This window comes from Gossypium hirsutum, chromosome A10 (assembly GCF_007990345.1).
Source record: "Gossypium hirsutum isolate 1008001.06 chromosome A10, Gossypium_hirsutum_v2.1, whole genome shotgun sequence".
Taxonomy (NCBI): Eukaryota; Viridiplantae; Streptophyta; class Magnoliopsida; order Malvales; family Malvaceae; genus Gossypium; species Gossypium hirsutum.
In genome coordinates, this window is record NC_053433.1 from 47,346,528 (window position 1) to 47,361,901 (window position 15,374).

Here is a 15,374-nt window from a genome sequence, read left to right on the forward strand (position 1 = left end):
CATTGCCCGTTGAACCATTCAAAATCATAAAAGATACATGAAAATCATATAAGCTCGTACAATGCCATATCTCGGATATGGTCTTACATGCTATCACATATCGATGCCTTTGTCCCAGACAGGGTCTTAGACAAATCATATACGATGCCAATGTCCCAAGCATGGTTTTACACTTAATCACATATTGATGCCAATGTCCCAGACATGGTCTTACACAAAATCACACCTCGGAAGTGCTAATGTCATGACATACGTACCCTATACTATTCCTATGGTTCGTATGGGGATTTCGGACGTCTTAATTCAATCAATTCAAGCTCGAAACAAATCTTTCCATGCTCAATTCAATTCAACACATATAATATATATACAATTGAATTTAATAACATTTATTTACTTATGAACTTACCTCGTACGGAACGAACGAACCGGAACGACTATTCAACAACTTTCGACTTCCCCCGATCCAAATCTGATCTCTTCCTTTCTTTATCTAAATTAATACAAATTTAACTTATTTAATTATATATTCATTAAATTTTCATGCAAAACACATAAATGGGCATTTTGCATTTTAGCCTCTAATATTTCATATTTTCTCAATTTAGTCCCTATTTCAAAATAACACAAAATACACAAAATTTCAATAAACTCATGTTAGGCCAAATTCTCCTTAGGTCACTAGCAACCCATTAAATTCATTTATTTCACATTTTGACCCCTAAATTTTCAAATTTCACAATTTAATCCTAAATAAGCATTTTTATCAAAAATCACTTAATTAAACATAATAATCTAAGAACAAATATTTATTTTTCATCATCAACCAACAAAGACATCAAGCTATCATCAACGTCAAATCACAAATTCATCATCAAATCCGAAAATTAAAGCATGGGCTAGTTAGAATACGAAGCAACGATCTCAAAAACATAAAAATCATCAAAGACCGAATAAAAATGAACTTACAATTGAGCTTGATAGTAGCCAGACCTTAAATAGCAATGGATGCTTTTCTTTTCTTCTTCAATTTCGGCAATAAAGATGATAATGGACTAAATTTTTATGTTTTTTTATTTTATTAAGCTTATTAACATAATTACCTTATTAACCTTAAAAATTAAATAACAAAACACATAATGGATGTCCATCTTTGTCCATTCAAATATTCAATGGTCGAATCACAACATAAGGACCTCACATTTAATTAATCAAAGCAAATAGGCACTTTAACTTATAGCATGCTATTTTTACATTTTACGCGATTAAGTCCATTTATCAAATTAACTAACCAATTGGTAAAATTAAATCACAAAATTTTCACACATATCAAATAACATGATGTAAACACCAAAAATAATATTAAAATAATTTTACGACCTCAGATTTATAGTTTCAAAACCACTGTTCTGATTTAGGTAAAACTGGGCTGTTACATACCCTGATCGTATTCTCAAGCCAAAACTCAACTCTCTCAGGATCATCATCTGCTGTAGCTCTAAACTCTTCAGCCCCATACTTTCGAATTTTATCCATAGGTAGTTTACTCAAACGTAAAGGTTCCAAATCTTGAGGAGCTATGGGGACCGGTTGGGGAATAGGTGGGGGTGGAGGTTGCTGAGCAGCCGGATTTGTTCGGACAAACTCAGTGAACCACTCGTTCATCAATTGGAAGAAGGCTTCTTTGGCCTCTCCTCCCTGACTCCCAGATACTGGTCTCGACTCAGACTGCGGTACTCCGTGAACGGAGGCTGGAGCATTAACTTCAACATCATCAGCCACTGCTTGATTGTGATCCATTATTATATAAAAACATGATTTTAAAATTGTCAAGAGATATCACACTATCACAGGTTATATATAGCATGTATAGTTAGACTCACATATGCTATGTTAGCCATAGAATAGACTAAACAGTAGCTCTAATACTAATAAATGTAACACCTTTAACCTGTATCCATCACCGGAATAGGGTTACGGAGCATTACTGAACTTATTACTTAAACAAACATACATTTCTTCTACATCTTCCATTACAATATATATATAAAATCATTCACATTCATTCATATCATCCCTAATACGAGCCTACGAGGCCCAAATCATACATTAGAAGTGGTTTTGGACTAATCCGATAACTCAGGAAAATTTCAAAAAACTTAGAAAATTTTTTAAAATACAAGGGACACACACTCGTGTGTCCCAAGCGTGTGTTTCACACGGCCAAAGACACTCCGGTGTCACAGGCCGAGTGGACATTTGCAATGGGATCACATAGGCATGTCCCAGCCTGTATCTAACCCCTTTTAACTCTCTGACTTGGGTCACATAGCCAACCACACGGCCGTGCAACTAGCCCGTCTGCCCTTCGAAATGGCCTCACACACCCATGTGCTAGGCCGTGCCAAAACTGTAGGGTATATTGACTTTTGCCATACAGCCAAGTCATACGCTTGTGTGCTGGGCCGTGTGAACCATACTGAATTGGTTTCTAATTAAACATCAGGGGACACATGACCGTGTCACCTGACCGTGTGTCACACACGGCTGAGACACACGCCGTGTCTCTGCCCGTGTGGACAAAAGTAGACTATTTTCCAAGCCATCTTGCTCACCCAAATTTGCATTCACCTACACAATTCAAATGGCATATAACATGACATAAATAGGCATTCAAACCAATCTGAAACAATTCTAATTCATGCCAATTCCATACCAACAACCACAAGACACTCAAATATCACAATAAGCCATTCAATTCATACCAATTTCACATTCTCAAATCACCTAAATAATCACTTTCAATTATGCATCACTTCACCTAAAATCTCAAGCATACTAATCTCAAATTTCAACCATTTGGTACTACAAATACCAACTCACAATAAACATTTATATAGCAATTATACACAACATATCAAAACCCATTTGCACATATATATTTACATCACCAAACATGCAAAAATAAGTCAAATTACATGGCTATACATATAACCAAGCATTCATCATTTACAAGCCAAATCAAATGGCTAAATTCATTACCAAACTATAGACCAAATTAATCACAACTCTTATACATGCTATAAAACCAAATACACAAATTCAAAAGTACCAAAATGATACCTTGATAGTGTGATGAGATCTCCGACGACTCCCAAATCTGAGCAAGCTTCAATAATCACTATAAACATGGAAAAAATAATTAAAGTAAGCTATAAAGCTTAGTAAGTTTGTATAGTAATAAACTCAACTTACCATACATACACAAATTAAGCATTTAAATATAACATAATATAACTCATATTAGTCCACAAACCTATCACATATTCATTCACAAGGTTAGATATGAAATTCACAAGTTTCTTCAATTTAATGCATATATGTTTCATGTACATACTTATACCAACTCGTATCAATCTCATACTTATCCATATCTTTGATATACCCGTTGAACCATTCGGAATAATATCAGATACCATGGAAGCTCACACCCTAAGTGCAAAATACATAGCCAAAGCTATCTCAATCTCATATCTCATATAATGCTCACTCTCGAGCTATCAACAGGTCTGCTCACACAAGCTGACGGTAATGACGTAACTACAGGGTACTGCTCACACAAGCTGACGAGAATCTACAACACATACAGGATAACTCAACCACCAGTAGGACGTACGGACCAGCTCCCAAACACAAAACCCCTAATGACATGTCATTCGTATCCTAATCTATTTCTCAGGTTCAATTGGGATTTCACATTATCGAATCTTTGTCGAACATATCCGTATGATCGTATTCACAATTAATTCAATAATAAAGCATTTAAAAACACCATTATATTAATGCTTATTAACATGCGAACTTACCTTGATCGCACAAACGACGAAACAGGATCGACTAGTCCAATATTTTATTTTTCCCCCGATCTAGATCTGAACTTTGTTTTTTTATCTATATAATATCAAATTTAACTTATTCAATTATCAATTTATTCAATTTAGCCCAAAATACATATTATGGAAAAATTAAACTTTTCCCCTAATATTTCAACATCTTTACAATTTAGTCCTTAGCTCATAAAAGTGCAAATTCATGAATTAAGTCCCTACCCATGCTAGCTGAGTTTCCTTTATTATCATATTAGCCCATATTTTTCCTTTATTTCACATTTCTACCACAAAATTTTCATATTTCACAAATAAATCCCCTATTGACAATTTTATCAAAAATCACTTAACAAATGTTGTTTATCTAACAATAACCATTAATTTTCTATCATAAAACATCAAAGCACACCTATATTCATCAATGGTAAAACCTTAAACCTTTAACAATTTTTCAAATTAGTCCTTGGGCTAACTAGATTAAGTTATAACGACTCCGAAAATATAGAAATCATTAAAAATTGAGTCAAAATCACTTACATGCACAAGTTTGAACTTGCCGAACCTTTGAACCTTAAAATGGTGTACTAACCTCAAATTTTCGATGGTTGTTGAAGATGAATAAAAAGAATTTGATTTTCTTTTATTAATTTTAACTTTAATTACTAAATTACAAAATTAACCTTAAAAATTATCACAAATTTCAAAATTGACAATCCATTATCATTCACTAACATAATAATTGGCTATTTACCACATAAAGACCTCCACTTTAAGGTTCCATAGCAATTAGACACCTTTAGCTAATGAAACTCAGCTTTTACACTTTACGAGATTTAGTCCTTTTTATCAAATTAAGCACTCAAACGATAAAATTTCTTAACGAAATTTTTACACAATCATACTATCTTGCTGTAGACATTAAAATAATAATAAAATAAATATTTTGACGTTAGATTTGTGGTACAAAAAATACTATTTTTGTTTGACTAAAAACAGGCTGTTAAACGCATTCTATCAAAATAAGATTTACATCTCTTTTTATTCTACAATTTGTCATTGATCTAATTGCTCTTTCCCTTTAATCCCATTTTTAGGGTACTAATTGAAAAATCTGGGTTGGTTTTCTTTTTAGATACATTTTGTTTGATGTTCTTTTCCACTTTGTTTTTTGTAATATTTTTTATTTATAAAACTTCAGCTTATTTGGGGATGATGTAAATTTATTTATCAAGATATTATTAATTTTTTCTAGCTTGGTTGCTATTCACAAAAATCATTCAACAATGTGAATCTCAAGGTTCCGAGGGGAGTTGTTAAGGAATGTTTATTTTAAAGGGGAGAGTAAATCTTTGGCATAACTTCTACTAGTGATCTCCGACAAGATCCATCGACGAGTTTATAGCAAAGTCATATTTGTTTGAAGAAAAATTTTATTGTAATTTGTTATGTTTTTCTTTTCCTTTTTGTATTCTTGAATTTTTAATAAATATATTTGGATTTTGGATTTATAATTTTTAAATAATTTTATATATTTTTTTATTAAAAATGGCTTTTAACATTTTTTTTTCTTTTGGACTTTTTTTAGAAAATTAGAATTAAATTGACAAATTTTGTAAATGTTTGGGGCTAAATTTATTGATTTTTTAGAATTAAAATTACAATGAAATTTTTTTTAAATATTGAGGGCTACATTTGTTGAAAGTTTTAAATTTATGATCAAATTAGTAAAATCTTTAAATATTGGAGTGCTAATTTTGTTTTTAGGCTAATAAAAAAAAGTTCACATTAGACTTTTGTTACCAAGTTGACAACTAACAAGAGATGACTGAAATATTTAATTTCTAAAAATTAAGCGACTAAATTAAAAAACTTAATTGTTAGTTAACCAAAATACAATCAAGTACATAATTAGATGGCCATTCTTATAATTTACCTTGAAATCAAATTAGTTGTGAAATTATTAAAATATCCTTACTTTAAAGGATAGTAATATTATTATAAAGGTGTTTTTATCTTTTCATAATTTTCCATAATCTTTAAAAAAACATTAATTAGGTTGATTTAGAAATTACTTACCGTTCCACCCATAACTCTTTTTAAAATATATTTATAAATGCATTTTTAATACAAAAGATTTTGATTCAGCCGGATGTGATAATGTTTAGTAAATTAATCGCGTTACTATGGTTATTTCAATTTAATGATGGATCCCTCTTACTTTTTTTTTTTTATCAATGAAGAATGGCAACATATTAATTCAAAAGAGTTCGGTGTATAGTGAGCCCATAAACATCAGATTTCGACAGAGCCTCAATACAAGCTTGAGGTCCTGTACAAACACAAAAGGTCCCATTATAGAAAGTACTAGGACAATTCGGTTGAAAGTTGCTCCCTAAACGATCTGCACATTTATTCCTCTCTCTATAGATGTGCTTGAGTGAGGCTGAGATGAATTTAGACATGAGTGATCTGCAATCAAATACAAGTGTAAAGAGAGCAAGATAATTAATTGTTCTATTACAGATAGTGTTAACTACTATGGAATCATTTTCAATTTCGATATGGGTAATATTAAGCTATACAGCAAGCATAAGATTATTTCTATTTGTCCAGAATTAAACCACCACCACGGAATCACTTTCAATTTCGATACGTGTAATATTAAGTTATAAAGCAATCATAAGACCATTTCTATTTGTCCATAATTCCATCTCAATACTGATAGCGATTGGGATATGTTTGAAAGATCCACCAACCCAATCATCCCTCTCGTTCTTCTGATAATAAAATTTAACCAATACGAACCCAAAACTAGTAAAATATTCACCATTGCTGTCTGAGTGTTTAATTATTTATTTATTTTACTTTTATTTTGATTTAATCAAGAACAATTTGGCGTCGGAGTTGAGTTTCCACAAATAGCAGCCTCTGGAATCATATAGGCCTAAAAAGTTAGGGAATAAGTCTTGTCTCAACACATATATGGGTAGCTTTTTCTGTAAGAATATTTAGAGTCTAAAGGTAATTTAGAAAAAGGTTAAAATATGCTACAAGTACTTGTAATATTTTATAAATTTAAAATATAATTTATCTATTTCTATTTAAAAAATTTAATCCCGTTATTTATAGGATTTAAAATTACAAAGGAAATTATTAATACTATTAAAGTTTTTTATTAAATTTAAATTTATTATAAAATTATTTTTTTATCAAATAGTTATTAAGTGAATATTTTTTCATTTTAAAATATATATTTAAACCATATTTTAACTTCTAAAAATTTATGCACCCAAATTGATTGACTACACATTCAAGAATCTTTCATCTTTCTCTCTCTTTCCACTAATCTTCCTTTTTTCTCTTTTTGATTATTTGGTAGTCTCTTCCTTTCTTTTAGTGTTGAATTAATTCTTATGGAATTAGCTAAATCAGAACTCTGTTCACCGCTTTGACCAAATTAACAACTTTGCTAAAAAAAAGAAAGAAAGATATATACTACTGCAAGCCATATTCCATCATTATTTGCAGCTAATATGCATTCGTTTGAATATGAATTCCCTTTAGAGATTTGTTTTTTTTACTAATTAGAGGCAGCAATGAAATTGCAGATAAACATCGACTTTCTTCCTCTCCACCGTAAACATAACTACCAGAGAAGCGAACATTACCTGTTCTATTCTGTTCTGTTTTTGTTTTTGTTTTCTAATATAGTGGAGTATCATTAAGCCTTTTTTCTTTTCAACTGTTAAGTGTCCGATCAATGATGCTAATGGAAATATTTAGAAAATGGTAAATTATTACTTAAATCAAACACTCCCCTAGCGCATAAATACCTTTAATAACAAGATATAATGAAAAAGACTTGCAAAAGAAAGAAGAAAAAGCTAATTTGGAGTTCTATTTCCTATCATACCTATTACCACTCAATCCACGTCGTTTACTAATATAAAAAGGTTTCATTGTCAACAACTCGTGTTTTTCAGCTCTCACATCAATTACACCGATTTTGCATTTTGCTCATGATGATTAGGAAGTGAATATTAAACATTATCTATGGTACCAAGTTGCGAAATAGTTTATATTAAAGATAATTTGAGAAGAAGTAGTAATTGTCAAAACTTGGGGTCTTCAATCCATGAAAAATGAAGTCAAGTAGGCATTAAGATTTCAGAGTACGGATTAAAAGCATTTATTTATTTTTTTCTTCTGATGGAATGATGGGTTGAGCGTGCGATTTGAATATAAGTGCTGAAGTCACTTTAAATATCAAATTCAAATGGTAATGGCACTCAGGATATATATAAATGGTCTTCCATTTAATTGGATATTCAAACACATTTGCATGGAGCCCCCAAAGCTTTAGTTGGAGGCGTCAATTATGCTTTCCATTACCTCTTGATGATTGATTCGGCGCCACCTTTGGCAATTACTAATCATCATGGATCATCATCATCATTTTTACATCAAACCTTGGCGTCTGTTTTACAAAAAGCTTGTTGAGAAGTGCCTATAAAGCAAAAAAAGATATTTCAGCTAAAAAAGTAAAATAAGAATTCTCCATATCCGCCAAAAGAATCTCTCATTTTGATCTATATGACTCCCATTTTTCATTTTCCTTGATCAATCAGAAATATAATTAACACAAATATATGAAAGAAAAATCTACTTTAAATGTATGTTCGAATACCAGTAGGTAATGACATATACAGATATTGATTTACCTTTAGTTTTCGTGGTTTTTTTCCTTGGAGAATCACCATAAGAAACTCGGAAAGCTATCATGAGCTAGTCAATAATGGGTTAAATTATAACATACTTTTCCCAATAGAATCCCATAACTGCATACTTTAATTTTTTATGTATTTTATATATCGGATAATTTAACTACAATATTATAATCCTGAAGGACATCCTGCTAAACCACTTTTGTAATACTGATAAACAATACTTTTTTCAGAGGCACATTCACAATTTTGAAATATTTATTGAAGGGTAGTTTCTTCCTCTGAGCCCACCTGCCTTTGATTCCTCGAGGCCCCACTTCCATTCATTGCATTTATCGAAAAATTCCAATTCTTGCCACCATTTTCTTGTGTTTATTAGAACTCAATTGGAGAAAGAAAAATCATCAAATTGTCATTTTCTGCTAATTTCCAGTAATGTTCATTGAGATAGCTGGTTTGCTACGCGATATGTCATGGAATGTCATTAAGTCAAATAAATTTTAATACGTTGTGAAAATAATCTTCCAAGCTAATTTAGTCCATCCTTGCCAACGCGTCGTTTAGTTGTTACTACTATGCCTTATTCTTCATCAGTTTTTTCTTTAATTTTGTATATAATATAAAACATATATAAATATCAGATGATACAACCCTTGGTGTTTATATTTTTATTTGCCAAAGGATGATAGTTTTATATGTCAACTTGTAGTTTAATTTCTCTCGACAACCAAACTCGAGGAAAGAGCCAGGAAGTAGTGTGTAATAAATACTATAGATGCGGATTACAAATCAATAATCAATGTCCACCACAAAGAGAAATAAGTGTTTATTATATAAAGTTCCACTTCTATCAGTCAAGGCTGTTCCTCCTTATTCTGCCTATGAAAATGCTATATACATTATATACATATATAGGGTGATAAATTAAAGATAAAACCTGTTCATGGTCTAAGCTTTTGGGTTAATTATCTCTATCTCAACTCTCAAGTCTATGCGAAATGCTTAAAAGTCAAAACAAATTACTGAAATGGAGTATATAATTCATGTTAAGTTTTCAGCTTTGAGGGACAAAACGTTGCAACAATTTTGCGAACAACCAGGACACTACTGTGTTTTTCTATCAAATAACTATTGAGATGCATCCCTCTCAATTTCGGGCTAAATCATATTATTACTCTTAAAAATAATTATTTATTTTTATCACAAATGGTACTTAAAGTATAATTTATTACTCAAATTATCCGTTTAAAAAAATTCTTAACCAATCATTTTATAACACCTAACACTTATAAATTTAATTAAAAGAATAAAATAAAATTATAATACCTTTCAATCTTTTTTACTCTCCTTCCTTCCTCACCTATCTTTCTTTTCGTTTAATGAATTTTTTAACTATTAGATAACTTTTTTTTGCAATCCTCTGATTATTTTTTTCTACTAAGTTTTTTCCTATTATTTGGATTTCATACTTTATTTGATTTTTTTTCCATTATAGAGATTCATCCAGTATTAATTATTTTATACAAAGAATAGAGAAAATTATTTTAAATAAAAATATTACAAAGGTTTTGAATTGGTGTGAGAAAAAAAACAACATTTAAAAATTAAAAAAAACTCGTCAAAATCTGGATTTTTTTGTCGAAAATTGAGTATGAATGAGTTTTTTTTATGGGTTATTTAATTTGCCGTTATTGGAGCTCTTGGGTAAAGACTAAAAAAAATGAATATGTTTATAAGTTTTTTAAAAAGCTTAAGGAAATAATGTTTAACTTCTTTTAAATTTTTCTAGTTAAAATGTGTTTCGTATCAAAATGATTGATTAAAAGATTTTTTTAAAAATATATATAATTTAAATAATAAATTATAATTTAGGTATCACTTATAATAAAAAAATCAATTTTTTGATTGTATTTGATGTGTTTAAATTATGAAATTATATCTTTTGATTGTATTTTGAATTAGTTGTAATATGGTACAAAAATGTGAGAAATGGGCTGAATTGTAAATAAATGAACTAATGTGTTAAATGTGCCCTGATGAATGCAAGAAAGGATATGATACAATTGGAATGCCAATAGGGTTATTTGCGTGTTATACGAGATTTGGTATGAGCTGATACCAATGTATGGAGAATTCATTGTTTAAACCAAAATCCAACATTTCTTGCGGATTATCGAGTTTTTTCTTTCTGGAGACCACTATTACTAATTGTCTTCACAGAGACCCAGGTGTGTTCTAGAGGGATGCAATGACTTATGATATATGATGCCTATGGGCTTAGCACTTCGGTGCTCATGTGTGTGTACTAGAGATGTTGTTCGGACGAGCAATATGGTGTTTTGGTTGTTACCAGCATATCCATATCTGTTTACTATAGTTCATTGGGCTAAATGCTTATGGCAAAAAGGTAAATAAATGAATGTTCGTATGTATTCTTCTAACACCCTATACATGGTCTGGTTGCCAAGCCCGAATAGAGATGCCACACCATCGTCTCATGTCATATATAACGAGTGAAAGTTCATCCTAAAAGAAACGCTTTTCATATTATCATTCGTATAGGTTTTAAGTCAATAATATTTGTTTGTTATCAATGTTACATACTAACCATTCATAAAATAGTCATATAATAATACTCAAACATGCGTAAGTTCCATTTAACAAAATTTCCAAAACTTGTCCATAGGTATCGATACTAAGACTAGGGTATTGATATTTTCCCTAGGTGGTATTGATACCACTTGGAAAAATGATACCAAACTTGCATTCTATTTCTCGACTAAAATCCCAATGTCTTAAAAATTATTGATACCTATCATGAAATATTGATATTTTGACCCCAAGTATCAATACTCGAGCAAAGGTATCGATACCAAATCTCTAATCTGACTTTCTGCATGTTTCAAAACACATAGGTATTGATTTTACAACACAAATATTGATACCCCTACTCCAAACCTTAAAAATGTAGCATACATAAGCAAATAATCTATTCTCATTTAGTTTCTAAACATCATGCATCACATACTTAAACGAATAATTATCCAATAGGTAAAATTTGATGGTTCAAAACATCAAATACATGTTTGAGCTAGAAACACCATGCCATCATCAATGTTTACAAACTAAGCATAATCGTAACTCTTAAACCTTATATACAAAAGCTATAACCAACAAAATGTTTAGAAAATAACATGTCCATAAACAAGCTTATCACAGTTCTTTTTCCCCAAAATGTAAATAAATAAAGAACACCTACAGAATGACACAAAACTAGCTTAGATCAGCTCTCGAAAACCACACCGTTCACACTGAGACACAATTAATCTGTAATGAGTAAAGAAGGCAGTCGGTGAGCTTAACAAGCTCAGTCAATTATTAGAGTAACCACACCGCTAACATGTCATCATGCATCATTAAGGCAACCATTTATAAGTACAATTACAATCGTTCTATGGCTAGCATTGTAACACCCCGAACCCGAGACTGTCACCGGAGTCGAACACAAGGTGTTAACAAACTTTAAAAATTTTCCAGACACTGCCAATCTGCATAATAGTCGCTTTAAAAATCATATCTTGAGTTCAGAAACTCGGAATCCAGTTCCGTAAATTTTCCCTGAAACTAGACTCATATTCCAATCTACATATTTTTTTCTAGAATTTTTTGTTGGGCCAATTAGTACAGTTTATTAGTAAAAGTCTCCCATGTTACAGGGATCGACTACCCTGACCTTTGCGCATTACGACTTGGATATCTCCCTGTACAGGGCTTCAATACTGATGCCGTTTGTTTCTATAGAAACTAGACTCAGAGAGGAATCTATACATATATGGCTTGACTCCTAATTGTCTCTGGTTAATTTATAATGAATTTACAAAGTCGGAACAGGAAATCCAGAAACCGTTCTGGCCCTGTCTCACAAGAACCTGAATATCTCTTAACATACTGTCCGTATGATTGTTTCGTTACTTTCCTATGAAAATAGATTCATCAAGGTTCGTTTACATAATTTATTCACTATTTAATTCCATTCCTACTATTTTTAGTGAATTTCCAAATCTACATCACTGCTGCTGTCAGCATCTGCCTTTAAGGTAGACTTTACCTATTTCATAGTTTCCATGATTCAACTAGCCCTTTTTGCATAAGTAGCACAATTTATGATAGTGATTAACCATTCCCATGGCCAATCCTTGTCAAGCCTATCCACACCTCTCAATAAGCATATCCATACCAAATGATTATAACATTACACTCAAACATATATAAGCCATTTTCGCATGGCTATCCAAAATTATACAAGTCCAAAGGGTCCATGACCCACAACAAACGGGTAGTCCTATACATGCCATTTCGAAGTTCAACCAAAATTGTACCAAAAAGGGGGGGCTTTGATAGTGTGGGTGACTTCGACTTCAAAATCCCGAGTCCGATAGCTGGAGAACCAAAATCTATAAAATAGAGGATCAAAGAAACGGAGTAAGCAATTTATGCTTAGTAAGTTTTGAGCAAGGAATTCCAGCACAGCAAAAGTATAGCATTCATATAGCTAAACGAATAATTTCATATGCACAAATTTTCGATATCATACTTGCTTCACATTACCAACCCTTATGTACATACACAAAAGATCAACTTAGCCAAAGGCCGGTAGCTCGTTTATCAACTAAGCGAATACTTATTTGTAAGGGCTCAACTAAATTCAAGCACATACGAAACTTACCTCAATGTTGGGATGTTTCTAGAGTATTTACTGAAATTTTTACAGCAAGATCATTCATTCCCAAATCACGTACCTTCAGAATTTAACCGGATATAGCTACTCGTTCAAATGCCTTCGGGACATAGCCCGGTTATAGTAACTCGCACAATTGCCTTCGGGACTTAACCCGGATTTAGTAACTCGCACAAATGCCTTCGGGCTTAGCCCGGAATTAGTATCTCACACAAATGCCTTCGGATCTTAGTCCGGATATGGTCACTTAGCACAAAGCCTTCGGGACTTAGCCCGGACATCATTCAAATAACCATGCACATTTAACAATAAAATCATGGCACATTCGTATTTCGTTTTCGTTAGTAAAACTCAAACACAAGACATTTATCATTCTTGCAATTTCGGCTCAATAGCCACACAAAGAGCATGATTTTGGTTTGCTTAAAACATGATCTAATCAAATCATAATTTAAGCTCTTTTACTCAAGAACTTACCTCGGGTGTTGTCGAACGATTCCGATAGCTATTCGACCACTTTTTCCTTCCCTTTATCGGATTTAGTTCCCCTTTGCTCTTGAGCTTAATTAAACAAATAAATTGATTTAATCATTTGAGCATCGGAAAGAGGAACACAAGGCACTTAGCCCATTTTTATACATTAGACATTAAAGTCACATATGTACGGAATCATGAATCAAACTCAACATTTTAGCTAATTTTCCCCCTTGGCCGAATTTTCTAAGCCAAGACAAAAGCATCAATATGCTTGCCTCTAACCGAATACATGCAACACCAATCTCCTTCCTATGGCCGAATATGCATGTCTATGTTGGGGCCGATTTCAACACTTAATACATTCTACAAGTATGGTCACTTGTATTGACTAAACACCCTTTTGTTTCAAGTTCAAAACTTGGCTAATACATACATATATACACTAGTAAAGCATCCTCTCCCTTTCCATCAATTTAACACATGCATTACTCATTAATATACAAAAATTATATTCGGCCTTAGCACACAACTTGCTAGCCGATTCTTCTCCATCTAGCAACCAATGGACATATGTGCTCACTCAAAAATGCTAAAAAGAAGATTCAAGAATCATCAATCCACCATCACATGCATCATTAACAAGCTTCATATTTAGCATGCAATGGCATTAACACAAAATCTACCTAGGCCGAATATCATCCCCATGACATAGCAAAGATTTGAACCATGGGCTAATTAGAACTCAAGCTAGCAACTAAAAACATGCATGAATCTCATGGCACAACCTCAAACATACCTTGATCTAGATACAAGTATGGCCAAACCTCCTCCTAATCCTCTTCCAAACCAAACATGAAGCAAGAACTCCTTCCTCCTTCCTTTAAATTTTCGGCCAAATGAAGATGAAAAAGGATGAACAAAATTTTCTCTTTTCTTTTCTTTAACTCACGGCAATGGGGGGGAACAACTACACACTTTTTTTTTTTGTTTTCATCATATTCCCTTTCATTATTTTATGCCCATGCTCCTTATTTTATTTTTTTCCACCCATGATGCACCAACACAACATGTCTATGACATGTCTTGCCCATCACACTTGGTCTACCATGCTTGTCATGGCCGGCCACTACTAGTTAGGGGGGAATTTGACATGCAAGTCCCCCCTTTTTATTTCATGCTCTAATAGGTCCTTATGCTTCGACCTATCACATTTTAAAAATGTCGCACATAAATCCTATTGACTAAATTCACATGCAATCGACTAAATCGAAGCTTGAAATTTTCACACATTCATAATTACATATTCTAGACAATAAATATCACATTCAAACATTTCAGTGACTCGGTTTAGCGGTCCCGAAACCACTTCCCGACTAGGGTCAATTTTGGGCTGTCACAAGCATGATAAAGTACCTATCCATGCATTATCAATTGGTTCATCTACACATCATTTACATACTCATGCAAACATATATCAGGTAACACACATATTTAATCAAACATATATCACATTTCACACAAGTCACATATAACAATAAATTGGTAATA